The sequence below is a fragment of the Aegilops tauschii genome, chromosome 5, assembly GCF_002575655.3.
Source record: "Aegilops tauschii subsp. strangulata cultivar AL8/78 chromosome 5, Aet v6.0, whole genome shotgun sequence".
Taxonomy (NCBI): domain Eukaryota; kingdom Viridiplantae; phylum Streptophyta; class Magnoliopsida; order Poales; family Poaceae; genus Aegilops; species Aegilops tauschii.
Genome location: NC_053039.3, coordinates 180482192 through 180501688, shown reverse-complemented (window position 1 = coordinate 180501688; position 19497 = coordinate 180482192).

Genomic DNA, 19497 nt, shown 5'->3' with positions numbered 1-19497 from the left:
GAAGAAATTCGCACTCAATCCTCCATGCCCAAGACCTCCGTTGGCACCTGGCCAAGAAGCTGATCCCACCAGCCTCAAGCGTGGTGAGGATTATCCTGATGAATGGGCCAAGCGCCAGGCCAAGCTGGCTAGACAAGCCAGAGAAGCAGTGAGGAAATTCAATGAAGACTCTGCTGCCGCTGCTGCCGCTGAGGCCTCTGTCAAGCCGAAGAAATCCATGGCAAAGAAGCCTGCGCGTAAGCCAAGTGCTTCACCTTCAATGCCCTCAAGGCCAAGTTCCTCAGCAATGCCCTCACGGCCAGAATCCTCAAAGCCCTCACGGCCAATTCCTCACGCTGCTCCTGCTCCTCCAAAATCCTCAGCTCCTCCGCATAAGTCCTCAGCTGCTCCGACCAAATCCTCAGCACTTGTGCATCTTTCCACGTGCCAAAGGACTATAGGCATCTCTATTGCCTCAGGAGCTTCAGCTAGTTCCTCAGCTGCTCCAAATTCTTCAACAGGACCCTCTCTGCTGAAGAGAAAGACCACTGCTGGACGAGGTTCTCGCCCAAGTCCTCACAAGAAGCAGGTCGCCTTCCAAGTGTCGTCTGAAGAAGACGAAGCTGATGATGAAGAACTTGCTGAAATCATCAGAGATAGGCAAGTCAGGGCCGCTAGAGCCAAGGGCACAAATGTGCCTCTGCTTTTGGATCCAAAGTTGATCCTCGATTACATTGATCTCTAGCACAAGGACCCAAACACCCATATGCCTGACTTCAAGCTGACTCCTGGCCAAAATCATATGCTGACTGCCTTCATCCAAGAAGAGAAATGGAAATTTGAGAAGGCCAGGCAGATCAAGAAAGCGCAGTACAGGAAGGAGAAATTCTTGAAGAAAAACGTTGTCTCTATGACAACTGATGATCTTGTGAAGATCCAGTCTGAACTCAGTGTCCTCAGCGATGATTTCAATGCTTACTATGCTGATTGGCAAGGAGCCAAGGTCAGGTTTGTTAAACTGACTGAGAAGTTCACCTCCAATGTTGCAGCCCCATCGCAACAAGAAATTCCTCAGACTGAAGCATCTGCTCAGCCAACTGAAGAACATGCCAGCACCACTGATGACATTCAGGCTGCTGAAGAAAATGTGAGTTCCAGGGCTGATGACTGCATTCCAGCCACTGATGAAATTGCCAGGGCATCCACTTGTGGTGCGCCTAAAGAAAATGAAGAGGTCAGGGCAACTGCATCAGTTGTGCCTGAAGAAAATCAACCACATTCCTTTGCTCCTCCTGCGCCTACCCCAACTCCAATTCTTCCATCTGCATCAGATGTGGAGAAGACCAAGGCTGCAGAGCGTGCAGCAGTGAAGAAAAGGAAAGCATCAGCTTCATCAGATTCTTCAGCTCCGAAGAAGATGAAGAAATTGACCAGCTCAGTTGCAAACCCCATTGATGTTGTTCCGATCTCAACCATGCCATCAAAGGACCTTGTTCCTTTTGATGAAGAATATGTGATCCCTAGCGGATCTGATGAAGAAAATCCTTCTGCTGCTTCGTCAGAGCAGATGGATGAAGAAATTGAAGTGGATGAAATCCCTTCATCTCTAGATGTTTCCTTGCCTATGCCTTAATTTACTGCTGAAGAGGCCGGCGTTGAAGAAATAGAAGATGAAGACGTGGACATTGGCTGTACCACACCAGTGATGAATGATGACTTTTGGGAAAGTCAGCACCCCAACTCTCCACTCTTCACACCTTTACAGCAAATTCCTCAGTCCCCTATTGCTACTGAAGTACAAATGGGATCTGAAGAACCTCGTGCAACCCCATCTGTCCATGAAGAAATTCCAGCCACTAGTGCTGAAGAAAATGTACATGAAGAATTGAAGACCCAGGCTGCCACTGAAGAGGAACCAGAAATTCCTCAGCCTGAAGAACCTGAGATTGCGATTCCTGAGGTTGTAATGCAACTGACTGACACTCCTCTGCCCAGACCAAAGGATCCATTCTCAAGGAAGCAAAAATTCAAGGCTAATGATTTCTTCGGCGAGCACGTATTCTTCACTGATTACAACCCCTATGACTCTGCTCGCATTAGGAAGAGGCGTTTCTGGACTGCCAGCCAGGCAAATTTTTATTCCTCAGTGCTGTTCAACAAAGACAAAGTCTTTGATCATGACCACATTCCTCACGTGGATATGGAATCTCTGTCGTGCTTCGTGCCATTCCTCAGTGTTCTTCACGACGCTGGGCTGTTAAATTTCTGCACTGATATGTGTGATTGGAATGAAGAGCTCATTCTTCAATTTTATGCAACTCTGCACATCATCGGAGACTCTGAAGATGTGAATTCATGGGTGCTGGACTGGATGTCTGAAAATACTCACTACAAGGCACCAGCTACTGAATTGCTTCGTGCTTTGCCTCTCAGTCCTCCCCTTGAAGCTGCTCGTTGCGTCTACAGTGAACCTGAGCTTACAGATCACTATATGCAAGTGGTGATGAAGCCATTGAAGCCAGGTCAGGCCCCAAGAACTAAATTCCTTGTGAAGGAATTGCTATATGTGCCTCGGACTGTCTATCGCATTCTGACGAAGACATTGAGTCCTATCAAGGGCCAAGACTCGAATGAAGAAGAAGTCGTTGGCATCACAAAGAATCTGCTTTTCAATATCATTCATGGCATTCCCGTCAACTTCCATGATTTCTTCATGAGGACTCTAGCCAATGTCGCAATGTCACCGTTTGAGTTGAAGCCTTATGCTCCATGGATTATGAGATTCATCAGAACAAGGTCTTCACTCAACTACAAAGCTGATACACTGAACCATTGCAGCTACTTGCCCCCGATTGAAGTCCTCAAACGGACGTTTTCCTCAGCTAATGACAAGGGCAAGGCTTCTGCTGTTATATATGAAGGCATTCGTCCATTGGATGGTCAATTTCGCAAGGCTGCATCTTATTCCACCAATGATGACTCTCCCACTCATGATTCTGCTGCCCATGCCTCCAAGCCAAATCCTCAAGCTACTGCTCCTCGTGTGATGACTGACTGTGAACTTCTGCTAAGTCTTCACCAGAAGGTGGATCGAAACCATAAATGGGTTAAGCGTCAGTTTGGTTCAACTCTTCACAACATGACTGCTACACGTAATGCAGTGAAGAAAAACCATTACTACCTCCATGAAGTCTTCGGTCGCACCCGGGCTGTTCTGTCTCACATTTATAGCAAAGAAGATCTGAAGAACATGGGTCTCAAGGAGGACTTTGACTGGTCTGCACCTCGACCGAAGAAATACAAGAAGGTCAAGGTTCCTTCCTTGGTGGCCAGCTCCTATTCTTCATCGCGTGAAACTGATGAGCGTGAAGACTTGGACGACACTGCGGCAGGCCCTACATCAACAAACGACCCCAACAACGCTGGCGCTCCTTCATCAACTTGATATTCTTCAGGGGCGTTAGTCCTCATTTTCGAACCTTTTGGTCATTCGATGACAAAGGGGGAGAAATTTGAGTTAGTCTTCAAGCGGGTCTATCTTTTATGGGCGTTTTTTTCTAAGTTACAACTCTCGTTCTTCTGATGACTTTGTTGGATCGAGTTGTAAACTTAAAACTCTATGGAGGCCTGATACTTTTGCTGTTTTTTCTGCATGCTTATTCCTCGTTAATGTTATTGCACGCATGCTGAATTACATCAGTCACCATATTTCATCATGCATTTCAAATTCTTCATATATTTTGTCAAATGCGTGTATGAATTACAAGATATAGGGGGACATCTCCATGATTCAACTCTTCAAGTGTGCATTGCTTCAAAAGCAAATTCCTCACTATGCACATCTTCAGGGGGAGTTCTTCTATATCTTGCAATCAAATTCCTCAATATCAGTATTTACACTTCATATGTTTATCGCCGTTGAAAACTTAACCTATATTGTCATCAATCACCAAAAAGGGGGAGGTTGTAAGTGCATCTAGTGCCCCTTTGATTTTGGTGTATTGAAGACTTATAGGTTAAGGGACTAATGTGTTTATGAGTGTACACAGGTCTATAAGTCTATGAGGAGTTTGACATTTACAGAGAAAGTCGACCCCTAAAAATGAAGTTCTTCGACTAAAGACTTTGGATTTCTGAAGACTTTCTGAAGACTTTAACAGTGAAGAAATTGGTGTGACCTTGAAGACTTGGTATTCATTTGAGGAACATGAAGCGTGAAGACTTTTTTTTTCATAGTTTCATTTTCTCTTTCTTGAGTCGTAGGAAACACCGCACTGTTAAAGGGGATCAAGGAAATACTAAGGAAAAAATTTCCATGTGATGCTCAACTCAAAATCCTACACCTACCAATCCCTTCGACTGAAGCCATTGGAAATCTCATACAGTTCAGTCATATTCTTCAGTGACAGAGATGAAGTTCTTCTGGTCTCTGAGGAATTTGTTCTGACTGAGGAGTTAGGAATTCGCCAGTGCGGATTGCCTACACAATGAGGAACATGATAGCCCTGAGGAATTTGATACTCAAATTTCCCACCGTTGCTGTGCTATGCGCCAGTTGTCCCAAAATATCTACCCACCTAACGGTCATATCATTGAAGGGCATTTATGTCTTATCATGTCGGGCTGCTCCCTAGGCTATATAGCCGCCCCCTACAACCACTAGCTGGTTGGCTTCTCCGAGAGAAACTGACATTTGTCATTTGAGAGCATCCCATCCTCCGAGGACTTTGAGCGGAAATCATCAAGTGAGGAAAACCCAAACCCAAACACCTAGAAACCCAAAGTGATTGAGCATCACTGAAGAGATTGATCCTGCGTGGATCTGACGCTTGTCACCTTTGAAGACTGTGCTTCTTCCAGACGGTTAGGCGTCATGGTCTAGAGCATCCAAGAGGAATTGTGGATCGCCGAGTGACCGAGTTTGTGAAGGTTCAGAACTCACCTGAAGACTTACCACGAGTGATTGGACGAGGTCTGTGTGACCTTAGTTCAAGGAGAATACGGTGAGGACTGTGTGTCCGGTACTGTGTGTCCTCAGGTTTAAATACCTAGCCGCTCCAACCAGATGTACAACTGAGACAGCAGTTGGAACTGGTCTACCAAATCATTGTCTTCACCAAGCTTACTGGTTCTATTTTCTCAACTCTTTCATTTCCTCATTACTGTGTTGTGTGCTTGTCATATCTGTGTTTGAAGACTTTGATAGAAGACTTTCTCAATTTCCTCAATTCAATTTCTTTAGTCTATTTGTCTTCATCTTGTGCTATCCTGTGTTTACGCTTTCTGTACTATGTGTTTGTCTTCATTTCATCATGATGACCATGTCTATGTTCTGCTATGCTTACTCTTGAGTACTTATTCCGCTGCAAGTAGTTCTTCGCTAAGGAATTTCCTCACCCGCAAATTCCTCAGTGAATAATTCATAAAAATCGCCTATTCACCCCCCTCTAGTCGATATAACACACTTTCACATAGCCAGACTATATGATTTTGTAGGGATAGCTTGCTTTGACCAGGTTATTTTGAGAAGACATGATTGCTTGGAGTATTATTGTTTGCCTGTCAATATTGAACTTTTGTTTTGAATCTTATGGATCTGAATATTCTTGCCACAATAAAGAAGATTACATTGATAAATATGTTAGGTAGCATTCCACATCAAAAATTCTGTTTTTATCATTTACCTACTCGAGGACGAGTAGGAATTAAGCTTGGGGATGCTGATACGTCTCCAACGTATCTATAATTTTTGATTGTTCCATGCTATTATATTATCTCTTTTGGATGTTTAATGGGCTTTACTAAGCACTTTTATACGATTTTTGGGACTAACCTATTAACCTAGAGCCCAGTGCCAGTTTCTGTTTTTTTGCCTATTTCAGTGTTTCGCAGAAAAGGAATATCAAACGGAGTCAAAACGGAATGAAACCTTCGGGAGAGTTATTTTTGGAACGGAAGCAATCCAGGAGACTTGGAGTAGACGTCAGGGAAGCTTCGAGGAAGCCACGAGGCAGGGAGGCGCGCCCTACCCCCCTGGGCACGCCCCCACCCTTGTGGGCCCCTTGTGGCTCCCTTAACTGACTTCTTTCGCCTATATATATCCATATACCCTAAAAACATCGGGGAACCGACTAGATCGGGAGTTCCGCTGCCGCAAGCCTCTGTAGCCACCAAAAACCAATCGGGACCCTGTTCCGGCACCCTGCCGGAGGGGGGAACCCTCACCGGTGGCCATCTTCATCATCCCGGCGCTCTCCATGATGAGGAGGGAGTAGTTCACCCTCGGGGCTGAGGGTATGTACCAGTAGCTATGTGTTTGATCTCTCTCTCTCTCGTGTTCTTGAGATGATACAATCTTGATGTATCGCGAGCTTTGCTATTATAGTTGGATCTTATGATGTTTCTCCCCCTCTCCTCTCTTGTAATGGATTGAGTTTTCCCTTTGAAGTTATCTTATCGGATTGAGTCTTTAAGGATTTGAGAACACTTGATGTATGTCTTGCATGTGCTTATCTGTGGTGACAATGGGATATTCATGTGATCTACTTGATGTATGTTTTGGTGATCAACTTGTGGGTTAAGTGACCTTGTGAACTTATGCATAGGGGTTGGCACAAGTTTTCGTCTTGCCTCTCCGGTAGAAACTTTGGGGTACTCTTTGAAGTTCTTTTTGTTGGTTGAATAGATGAATCTGAGATTGTGTGATGCATATCATATAATCATACCCGCGGATACTTGAGGTGACATTGGAGTATCTAGGTTACATTAGGGTTTTGGTTGATTTGTGTCTTAAGGTGTTATTCTAGTACGAACTCTAGGATAGATCAAACGGAAAGAATAGCTTCGTGTTATTTTACTATGGACTCTTGAATAGATCGATCAGAAAGAATAACTTTGAGGTGGTTTCGTACCCTACCATAATCTCTTCGTTTGTTCTCCTCTATTAGTGACTTTGGAGTGACTCTTTGTTGCATGTTGAGGGATAGTTATATGATCCAATTATGTTATTATTGTTGAGCGAACTTGCACTAATGAAAGTATGAACCCTAGGCCTTGTTTCCTAGCATTGCAATACCGTTTACGCTCACTTTTATCGCTTGTTACCTTGCTGTTTTTATATTTTCAGATTACAAAAACCTATATCTACCATCCATATTGCACTTGTATCACCATCTCTTCGCCGAACTAGTGCACCTATACAATTTACCATTGTATTGGGTGTGTTGGGGACACAAGAGACTCTTTATTATTTGGTTGCAGGGTTGCTTGAGAGAGACCATCTTCATCCTACGCCTCCTATGGATTGATAAACCTTTGGTCATCCACTTGAGGGAAATTTGCTACTGTCCTACAAACCTCTGCACTTGGAGGCCCAACAACGTCTACAAGAAGAAGGTAGTGTAGTAGACATCACCAGGCTGCGCGTCTACGTTGACGTCCCAGGGCTCAACAGGGCCGCGTCTCAGGAGCCCTTCTGGCCTTCGCGCGTGGGACGCAGCGAGGGCCCACCGCACAGCTACGTTTGCATGCCATTCGGCCTGCCGAGCGTGGCATCCGCCTATCAGCACAACTTGCGGCGCGTCCTGGCGACTCAGGAGGCCAGGCACCACGCCGTCCTGACGGAGATGGAGACGGTCCTCAAGGAACCGCCTGGACCCCCAAAGCCTCCTGAGGCTCAGGGTCCTGACACTACAAAAAAATACACTTCCATGATGATACATTACCAAAATTATCATCATGGAAGTGTCCACTTCCATGACGATAAATCGCATGTCACAGAAGTGCTTTCCTCAAGGGTGACCGACACGTGGCATCCACCATAACGGAACGCCGTTAAGCTATCGGGTCCGGTTTTGGATCCGATAACCCGTTAACAGCCCAGACCAATGGGGATTTTCCACGTGTAAAATTCTGATTGGCTGACAGAAACACGTGTCAGCTCCGTGTTGGCACAGGTGTCACTCATCCAATGGGCGAGATGCGCCTATGATATGTTGACACGTGGACCGGCCCAAAAGTGGCCCATAAAGTTTAAATGGCCGGCCCAACTAAAGGCCCACAAGATTTTGCGGTCCATAATGGGCCAGCCCAGCAAAAGGTCCACGAGATTTTGCGTATCATAATGGGCCGGCCCAGCTAAAGGCCCACGAGATTTTGCGGTCCATAATGGGCCGGCCCGGCTAAAGGCCCACAAGATTTTGCAGACTATAATGGGCCGACCCAGCTAAAGGCCCAACATTCTCAGTTAAGGCCCGTACGGCTAGTGTCAAATTGGCCCATCAACGGCCTGTCCTAAACTTTTCATCATCGCGGCCCATGGTCACTTCTGGCCCATTAACAATCCGCTAAGTATATGGGCCGAATTACGGCCCGGTGTATTTCTGGCCTGTTAAAGGTCCTGATTCATTTGGGCCCATTTATAGGCCATTGAAACTTTCGGCCCATAAACGACCGTGAAGGATTTGGGTCATATTCTGCCATGTCTGACATTCGGCCTGTTAGAGGCCCACTAGAGATTTGGGCCACTTTCAGCCTATTGTGATTTTCGGCCTGTTAACATCGGACAAAATCCATGGGCCATATGTGGCCCAACGTCACATCGGGCCCATTAACGGCCCATATAGAAAAGACGATAATCTAGCCCGACCGAACTTCCGGCCTGTTAAAAGCCCGTGTATTAGGTCGGCGCATTTACGGCCTGTCCGAATTTCGCCCTGTGAAAGATCCGCATCATAAATGGGCCACCATTTCGGCCTGCTAAGACCAGTGGGTTATTTGGCACAATCAGGGCCCAATCTCACTTTCTGTCTTTTAAAGGCCCATGTTTTTTATGGGCTCAAGATATTTACACCTATAAACGGCCTATTGTTATTGAGGGCCCAAATTATGTTTAGGCCTGTTAAAGGCCCACTATGGGCACGGGCCTACCAGAAAAATATGAAATCTTATGCTGATTTAGGCCCAGATATTTTTAGTGGGCTACATGCAAATTTCGGCCCATAATCGTTTTTAGCCTAATTGGAATGGGCCCGACGAATGTTGGCATGTTGGGCTCCTACGAAGCTTTCGGCCGAATACATTACTAAGATAAACCTACACTATACAAAAATAGCGTCATAATTATTGCAGCCTTTGGCAGCATCATAAATGTTGTATCACAACAAAATAAATTCAACCATACAACAAAAGGCCTGTTGGCATAAAGTTTATAGTCCTTGCAGATAAAAGCACCATCAGATGTATAGAAGCACAGATCATTTGACCTGAGTGCTAATGTTTCAGGCTGTAGAATCTGATGGAGCAGCACGATCTTCACCTTTTTCCACCATTGTTCTTGAACAACGAAGCGAATGTCTGATAGTCTGGTTTCAAAACCATTCATATCTTGACGGCATTTGTCAACCACTATTCTTGTTTCCAAAACGACGTCCATTAGGGATTGGACTTGTGTCTGGGGCACAGATATATCACTCTGTCTAGCAGGAAGATTTTGTTCAGTAGGTGATTTGGACGAGGTTACCTTGACAACCAACCCAGAATTACGCAGGAAGGTGCTTTTTTGCACTGTTAGTGGAGAGATACTGACACACTGCAGCAAGAGGTGACATTGTGCCTGTGGTAGCCTCATCACCTTCAGGTGGTTGTGGCTGTTCAATCATTTGTTCCATAGCTTCCTGAAAGTTTGAACTTGTAGACTAGTGTACCAGATAAGTTACTAATGAGACAAAAACAAACAAAGTAGGTTACACGTTTATACATAACTTATTTTGGTGAACTACTGTAATACATTAGCATGTATTGTAGTGCCAACTACATAATAAAATCACTTTCGGAACATATGTCCATGTAGCATGCCTACTGTATTGTGTATTTCCTCACATTCATTGACATCTAAGGATAAAGAGACATGGCTTAAAGTAGGATGAACATAGTATGACATCATTCATATCATGGGCAAACAGATATAAAACAAACATGCTATTTTATCATTGTGTGCGCACGTGAACATAACAACTAGAATACAGATCAAGACCAAAAGAATATCCTTCATCTCTTTTAAACCATGTAAGGTGAAATGATACGTTAAGACAACTGTGTATAAAAGTGAATAGAGTAACTGACATTGGCTGCAAACCAAGTAGTTAAATGAACACATCACAGTACCAATCAGTTCAAAGGCAAGAGGAGTAAGGACTTTCAACAGCGGCTTGAACTGGTGTGCTCATGCCCTTCATCTTGCTGGTGTGGCAATCCTTGATGATTTGCACTGCATTCGTTTCAGGTTCTTTTTGGTCCGCACAGGCTTTCCTCTGTATTTGGAACAAGTCAATATAGATACGATAATATGGCACAGAAAAAATAAGGATGTAGCAGCTATTTACAAGAGCCTCGCAATGTGCAATATAGCTACGAGATCCTGTTGTCTGTTGGAATTTCACTTTAGAACGGTTGGTCTTGTTCTTCAAACAGTTAGCCTAGAAGAAGATACACTTTTAAGGCACATACATAAATACAAGTTCAATATGTGGTCTGATCAAATACATAAGCCTACCTGATACTTTGGGTCAGACCAGTGTTTAACGAGGGTTCTGTAGTCTTCATCTGTAATATATTCCACTGGAGATGTTTGGGCGATTTCATTGTTAGCCTTGCCTTCAAAGTGAGATTTTCTAAGGTGGTACCGATACTGTCGCAGAACAGACTGAAAAACATGAGTGCATGCTTGTTTAGTTGCATCATCTTTCAGATCCAACTTGAACCTCATCTGTTGAAAAAAGAATGTGAGTCTTATTAGGAGGAAGCTAGAAAGTATGGGACAGAGCAAGACAATATTACTAATTGCGATGAATAACATTACTTACGGATAAATGGTCAAGGAAGGTGTTAAACTGGGTATTGTCTTTCTCATTCCTATACTGGATCCACGTTGGGAGGATACATGCATGACACCTAACGACAACGGCTGCCTCTGATACTAACTTGGCTGACTCTGTAGCATCACGTGGCCTTTTTAAACCTGCCTCAAAATGGATCTCCATTCTTCCTCCTTTATATTTTGTTAATCTGTCAAGCATTATCCCTGATGTCTGTTTCCTCTTGCGTCGTGGTGCTAGTTCAACAACGAATATGGAAAGTGTTAGTGTACATCAAACTGTGAGAGTACATATAAAGGAGCATGCAACTGCAACTTGACTCGGTCAGGTACCGTCTTGGTCTTGATGCTCATGAGGTTCATCTGATCTTGCCAAGTCCTGTTGTGTCAGCAGTGCTTCGGAAGTAGTGTTAGGTGTGAAGGCAGCTTGGGAACTAGCCAGTTCCGGAGCAAACGAACGAGTAACTCATTGAGATGCTGGTACAGTTGAAGCGGATGCTGCAGCTGGTGGAGCAGGTGATACTGTGTTTGTAGATTTAGTCGGTGGACTTGGACCTTCTACTGCACTATAAGTACCAGCAGAATCTGGACGACAGATCCTTTTCCGTTTCACCCGACGAGTAACACCACTCCCTACTATATTATTTTCCTTGCTCTTTTTTGACTTTGCCATTTCAAGTTGTACCCACAACACAAAAGAATAAAATCGCTCTTCAGAACTCATTGATGCATGATACAGACAAGCAATACTTTGATGTAAGACAACCGTATGAGGATGGAATATGTAAGAAAAACAGGACGGCATGACATATTCACAGCTACGATATGTAAACTAAGCAGAAGGATTTTCAAGAAAATAGAAGTAATGCAAGCTAGACACCATTTGAAAGATGCAACCAATATTACTCTGCCAAGTTAAAAGTGTCTTGTCATAAGTGGCAATTCGAAAAATTAGAAGCAGTACAACGTAGAAATCAATGCAAGATGCAACCACTATCAAACTGCCATGTTAAAAGTGTCCAATCACGAGTGACTGATGCGGGATACACAACAGCAGTACTTTGATGTAAGAACATGGTATGATAGATAGATGAAGTGTATTCTAGACACAGAACGCCATGTCATATGCACATGTATAACGTATGAACTCAGCAGGTGCAATTTAATCAAAATAGAAGAAATACAGGCTAGACAACATATGTAACATGAAACCAATTATCACACTGTCAACTAAGAGCAAGCAGATGCGATGGTGGAGTACGGGAGATGAACTCATCATGTAGACTTGGGACTTCAACTTCATTAGCAGTAGCAGTGGCAAATCTAGAGAGTCTCTGTTTGCGTCGGCGCGGAGGACCACCAACATCCCCTAACTTACTATTATCCTTCCTATTTTCTGATATTGCCTTATGAAGTTAAAACCACAAGAAGATGAATAAAATTAGCTCTGCATAACTGGTTGATGCATGATACATACGAACACTACTTTGATGTAAGGCAAGCGCGGGATAGGAGGATGGAATATATACAAAAAAAGACAGTGTTTCAAATTCACACGTACGATAGGAGGATGGAATATGTATGAAAAAACAGTAAGCGGAAGGCATTTCAACAAAATTAGAAGAAATGAAAGCTAGGCACCATATGAACATGCAACCAATATCACTCTATCAGGTAAAAAGTGTCTCGTCGTAAGTGCCATTTCAAGAAATTAGAAGCAGTACAAGCTAGAAGACAATGCAAGATGCAACCTACATCACAGTCCCAAGTTAAATGTGTCTTATGGGTAAGTGATCGTTGCAGGTATAAGTTGTAAGCTACGCAGATGCAATTCAACATAATCAGAAGCAATAGAAACTAGACATCATACGGAAAACGCAACCACATATAACAGTTCCAAGTTAGAGCAAGCACGTGTGATGGTGGAGTAGGGGAGATGTGCTCATCATGTACACGTATGTTCTAGAAACAGGAACACGTGTCATGTTCACAAGCATTATGTGTAAAGTAAGCAGATGCAATTCAACAAAGTTAGAAGCAATACAAGCTAGACATCATACGCAACATGCAACCATATATAATAGTGCCAAGTTAGAGCAAGCACCTTTGATGGTGGAGTAGGGGAGATGTGCTCATCATGTACACGTATGTTCTAGAAACAGGAACACATGTCATATTCACAGGCATTATGTGTAAAGTAAGGAGATGCAATTCAACAAAGTTAGAAGCAATACAAGCTAGACATCATACGCAACATGCAACCACATATAATAGTGCCAAGGTAGAGCAAGCACCTGTGATGGTGGAGTAGGGGAGATGTGCTCATCATCTACACAGCTACGTTGACTGTCTAGCCTTGCGTTGTCTTGCGAATCTTGTTGGGAGGATGGCGGAGTAGAATCTGTAGGGAAACTCTGTTTCAGTTGCTCGAAAGGACCACCATCATCCAATGCCTTGCCAATTTCCTTCAGCTTTATTGATTTTGCCTTGTGAGGTCAAACCGACAAGAAAACGGAATATAATTCGCTCTTCAGAACTCAATCATGCATGGTACTGACGAACAATACTCCGATGAAAGGCAAAGTCATGATACGAGGATGGAATATGTACGAAAAAATGGACGGCTTGACATATTCACACCTATGATGTGGTAACTAAGCAGAAGGCACTTCAACAAATTAGAAGCACTGCAAACTAGACACCATATGAAAGGTGCAATCAATATCACTCTGCCAAATTAAAACTGTCTCGTCATAGGTGGCATTCATCAAACTAGAAGCAATACATGCTAGAAATCATATTCAAGATGCAAACCAATATCACACTGCCAACTTAAAGGTGTTCCATCATAAGTGACTGATGCAGGATACACAAGAAGAGTAGTTTCATGTAAGAACATGGTGTGATAGACAGATATAGTATGTACCAAAAACAAGAAAGCGTGTCGTATTCACACGTATCATGTGTAAGCTAAGCAGATGAAGTTTACACTAATTAGGAGCAATACAAGCTAGACACCATATGCAACATGCAACCAGATATCACACTGCCAAGTTAGAGCAAGCACCTTGGATGGTGGAGTAGGGGAGCGGAGACTTGGACCTTGTAATGCACTATCAGTACAAGGAGAATAGGTATTGATGCTCCGTTTACGTTGCTGCAGAGGACCACCATCATCGCCTTCCTTACTCTTTTCCTTCCTCCTTCTTGATTTTGCCTAGTCAAGTCAAACCCACAAGAAAAAGGAATAAAATTTTCTCTTTAGAACTCATTGATGCATGATATTGACGAACACTACTCTGATGAAAGGCAAAGTCATGATACGAGGATGGAATATGTACGAAAAAATGGACGGCTTGACATATTCACACCTATGATGTGGTAACTAAGCAGAAGGCACTTCAACAAATTAGAAGCACTGCAAACTAGACACCATATGAAAGGTGCAATCAATATCACTTTGCCAAGTTAAAACTGTCTTGTCATAGGTGGCATTCATCAAACTAGAAGCAATACATGCTAGAAATCATATTCAGGACGCAAACCAATGTCACACTGCCAACCTAAAGGTGTTCCGTCATAAGTGACTGATGCAGGATACACAAGAAGAGTAGTTTCATGTAAGAACATGGTGTGATAGGAGATATAGTATGTACCAAAAACAGGAAAGCGTGTCATATTCACACGTATCATGTGTAAGCTAAGCAGATGCAGTTTACACTAATTAGGAGCAATACAAGCTAGACACCATATGCAACATGCAACCAGATATCACACTGCCAAGTTAGAGCAAGCACCTTGGATGGTGGAGTAGGGGAGCGGAGACTTGGACCTTGTAATGCACTATCAGTACAAGGATAATCGGTATAGATGCTCCGTTTACGTTGCTGCAGAGGACCACCGTCATCGCCTTCCTTACTCTTTTCCTTCCTCTTTCTTGATTTGCCTTGTCAAGTCAAACCCACAAGAAAAAGGAATAAAATTTGCTCTTCAGAACTCATTGATGCATGATACTGACGAACACTACTTTTATGTAAGGCAGCCGCATGATAGGAGGATGGAATATGTATGAAAAACAGGACGGCGTGACATATTGACATGTATGATGTATAAAGTGTAAACTAAGCACAAGGTGCTTGAACTTGTTAGAATCAATGCAAGCTAGAAACCATATGAAAGATGAAACCAATATCACTCTGCCAAATTAAAAGGGTGCCCTAACAAATGTATTTGACCAAATTAGAAGCAATACATGGCACCAGGCTAGAAATAATATTCAATATGCAACGAATAAAGGTGACGCATCGTAAGTGATTGATGCAGGATACAGAAGAGAGGTAGTTTCATGTAAGAACAAGGTTAACACATAGATGTAGTGTGTACCAAAAATAGGAAGGCATGTCATATTCACATGTATAATGTGTAAACTAAGCAGATGCAATTTACCCTAATTAGAAGCATTACAAGCTAGACACCGTATGCAACATGCAACCACATATCACACTTCGAAGTTAGAGCAAGCACCTGTGATGGTGGTGTGGGGGAATTGCGGTCATCAACTAGAGAGCTACGTTGACTATCTTCATTTAGCCTTGCTGTTTCTTGAGAATCATGTGGGGGATTGACGAGGGATACAAAAGAGCATTAGTTTGATGTACGAACATGGTTAATAGACATATGTAGTATGTATCAAAAACAGGAAGGCATGTCATTATCAAAGGTATAATGTGTAAAGTAAGCAGATGCAATTTAACCAAATTGGAAGCAATACAAGCTAGACACCATATGCAACATGCAACCACATTTGACAGCGCGAAGTTAAAGCAAGCACCTGGGATGGTTGTGTGTGGCAATTGAGATCATCAACTGCAGAGCTACGTTTACTGTCTCCAACTGCTGACACTGCATCCTTTAGAGCGTTGAAAAACTTAGTGCTTATCTTCGAATTACACTGGAGCGACTTCTGTCATTTCTTTTCAGCATTCTTCAACACTGCGTCAGAGTCTGAAATACCCATGCATAAAAAAACAATAGTGTGAGTATGTGTGAAGTGTGTGCACAATTAGTAAAGTGTAAAGGTAGCAGATAGCAGGTCGGTGAGAAATAAACGATGGGAGACATATGATAGCTCTACAACATGCATGGCACACTAAATTACTACAGGATTATATGAAAATAACATTCGACTAAAAACAAATAGGTCAGTCCATTTTTTCTGCACCGTCCGATGTACAAAGAACTGGCAGATCGCCTTCATCTACCTCCAGCCAGTCAGTGTTGACGATCTTCCTCAAGCTTGTGTTATTCTCTTCAATGGATTGTGCCCCGAAGAATTCAACAAAATCAGCCGTCTTGAGAATGCAAAGGAAATTCGGGATACTTTGATTGATATGCACGAAGGTACCGACTCCGTCAAGGAATCCAAATTGGATGTGCTTCAAAGTCAACTTGACAAGTTCAAAATGAAGGATGGTGAAGGTGTCGCTGAAATGTACTCTAGGCTTGCTCTCATCACAAATGAGATTGCCGGCTTAGGAAGTGAAGAGATGATCGACAAATTCATCATCAAGAAGATCCTAAGAGCCTTGGATGGAAAATATGATACCGTGTGCACATTGATCCAAATGATGCCCAATTACAGAGATCTCAAGCCAACGGAAGTCATTGGAAGAATTGTTGCTCATGAGATGTCACTCAAGGATAAGGAAGAGCTTCACAACAAGTCAAGTGGTGCCTACAAAATGGGGGTCCTGTTGATCGGGAGGGGTGTGGCGTACCGCAAAACGGAGGAAATGGACTTGTGTTGGAGCGCTACGGTCGAAACGGGGGTCCTGTTCATCGGAGGGATGTGGTGTACCGCAAAACGGGACTCCACGGGCTACTGTTCAACTCCACCGTCGACCCCCTTCAGCCTCCACGGCTACTGTTCATCCACTGTCGACCTCCTCCAACCTCTACCTGCGACTGTTCATCCACGGGCTCCTGTTCAAGCACCCCTCCATGGGCTACAGTTCATCCAGCCCTCCATCATCTACTGTTCATCCAGCCCTCCACCGTCTACAGTCATCCAGCCCTCCACGGGGTGGTCCTGTTCATCCAGCCCTCCACGGGGTCCTGTTCATCCAGCCCCAACCGGCTCGATCGATCGGGGTCCTGTTCATCCAGAGGCAACACCATGGGGTCCTGTTCATCCACCCCCATCGGGAACTGTTCATCCAACCCCCCCAGCAACGCTCACTGTTCATCCAGAGGCAGCATCGATCGGCTTCAGTTAGCAGCAGTAGCGAAGGAATCGCTCGATCGGGTTCAGTTAACAGCCGTCGATCGGTCGCTCGGGTTCAGTAACGCATAGCCTGCAGTGCAATCGCTCGGGTTCAGTTAGAACCCAATGCCTCGCTCGGGTTCAGTAACGCATAGCCTGTAGTGCAATCGCTCGGGTTCAGTTAGAGCCCAATGCCTCGCTCGGGTTCAGTTAGAGCCCAAGGCCTCGCACCCACGCTCGTGCGTGCATGAGAGAAACGCGCATCGCTCGGTGCCGACCACGCACCGTAACCGGGAACACCCCGATATTTTCCTCGCCCTCGCTTCTACCACGGTTTTTTTCGTCGTGGATGGCCCAAAGAATGTCATGCAGCTGCGTCTCCGGCCCGTCCAAGACAAAAAGCCAATTTTCTGTCATGATTTTTTGTCATAGAAGTAGGACCCCACCACATCTATGATGATACTGTGTTTTGTCACAATTATTGTCATAGAAGTGTCATAAGTATGACATAAAAAATTTCGTCCGGCCCAAAATGTCACGGATGTGTCTTTTTTTGGTAGTGTGATGGCTCGTGAGGAGCAACCCCTTCACCGTGTACCTTCAGCTGCCCCAACATTCCTTCATCAACAGAGCCAGGTGACATTTTCCAAGTTTAGTTAGCTGGGAGCGCCCTCAGGGCTGCATCATTCCCAGGCCACGTGGGTCCGTCCCTGTGGCATGTATACCTTTTTATGTCTTTAGGTTACCTTGTTGGGGGAGCCCCCCGGGCTGCATGATCCCCAAGCCGCTCGGGCCTGACCCAGTGGCACATATCCCTCCTGTGTTTACTTAAACCGGCTTGCTTTCCATGCTTAATCTATCTATGACTATCACCTGCTTGACTGTCACCTATCACGGGAGCCGCGCGCCGATCGTGTTTCTTAAGGACCATTCGTGTGAGAGGGTTAGGCACGACGTCTGTGCTTGGGAACGTCCCTGCAGCGTCGATAAATCCAACGGCTGAGCTCTGTCTGGGGGGCCGGTCCCGTTCACGTCACCTCCTGGGGCCGTTGGTGCTTGACCTTCTCACGCGATAACCTTAGGAGATTCGTTCGGCGCAGGTCGTCTAACCACCTCGCAGGACCTCCACAGCAAACAAAAACCAAGACCAGGCACAACCCGCCTTGAGGTAGAGCCTCGTGAGTCCCGCGCTGGCTAACGAGTGCCCAGACACACCTCGTCTAGCCCTGCCGTGCAAGCCATGTGTCAGGGCGGGGTTGTACACGCCCCGGGGGCTCTCCGCAGTAGGGAGTCCCCTCCCACGTACCAGTGGAAGCACCATGCTCCGTGCTGGCCGTCGACACTGCCGAGGAGCGGCTATGCCCATGCAAGTACGGAAGCGCCATGCTCCGTGCTGGTGATAAACAACTGAGGGCGGCCCCATGGCCGTATCAACTTCAGGGAGCCCTTGAGCTCAGTGTCCGGCCTCACTGCAACACCTCCCCTCGGGAGAGTCGCGCGAGGGGGCTGGGCACGGGGGCTGCGCTTGGGTTACGCCCAAGCGTACGCCACCGAACCAGGTCTCCCGGACCTGGTCATCGCGCGTCCCTCCCGAGCCGAGCCTCGGCGAGGGCAAAGGTATGAAGGTTGTTTGCACGTTAAGGGGGACTCCTGAGCATCGCGACTCAGGAGCCTAACTGGTCACATAGCCACTCACTGCTTGGTCTCGTCCTGGTCTCCGGATGACCCAACGGCGGCTGAGGTATGCGCGCGGCCGGGCCCTGCCGACGTAGAACACTAAACCTACCCTCGCGTCTCCTTCCTATCAGCTGTTTGCGCGTCAAGGGGGACTCATGAGCATCGCGACTCAGGAGCCTAACTGGTCACATAGCCCCTCACCCCTTGGTCCCGTCCTGGTCTCCGGACGATCCAATAGCGGCTGAGGTATGCGCGGGGTTGGGCCCTGCCGACATAGAACGTAAAGCAAACAGGGAGAAAATCGCAAAATCTCAAGCAAATATTACAAGACATACTGTTCTCACAATATCAAATGCAAGTTTAACGCCTCCACGAGGCATGATGCATGTTGCAGAAATAAAATAGGAAAGGAGCCGCAGGTCATCCCTGAACACCACCGACGCCCGCGAGAGGTGCTCCCCCTTGATGACGTCGCCTTCGTCTTGGCCACCGGTCGAAGCTGCAGGAGTGGCGGCGCCTCCGGTCGAAGCCGCGGAAGCGAAGCCGCGGAACTTCTTCAGCAGGGCCTCCACCTGACCTTTCACGGTTGCGGCGGCGGCTGTGCAGTGTTCATCAGCCACAGGCTCCAGCAGCTCGTCAAGATGAGCGGTGGGGTCGCGAAGGTGGAGGTGGCTGAAGACACGCGTCAGCGCAGCTGAAGAAAGGA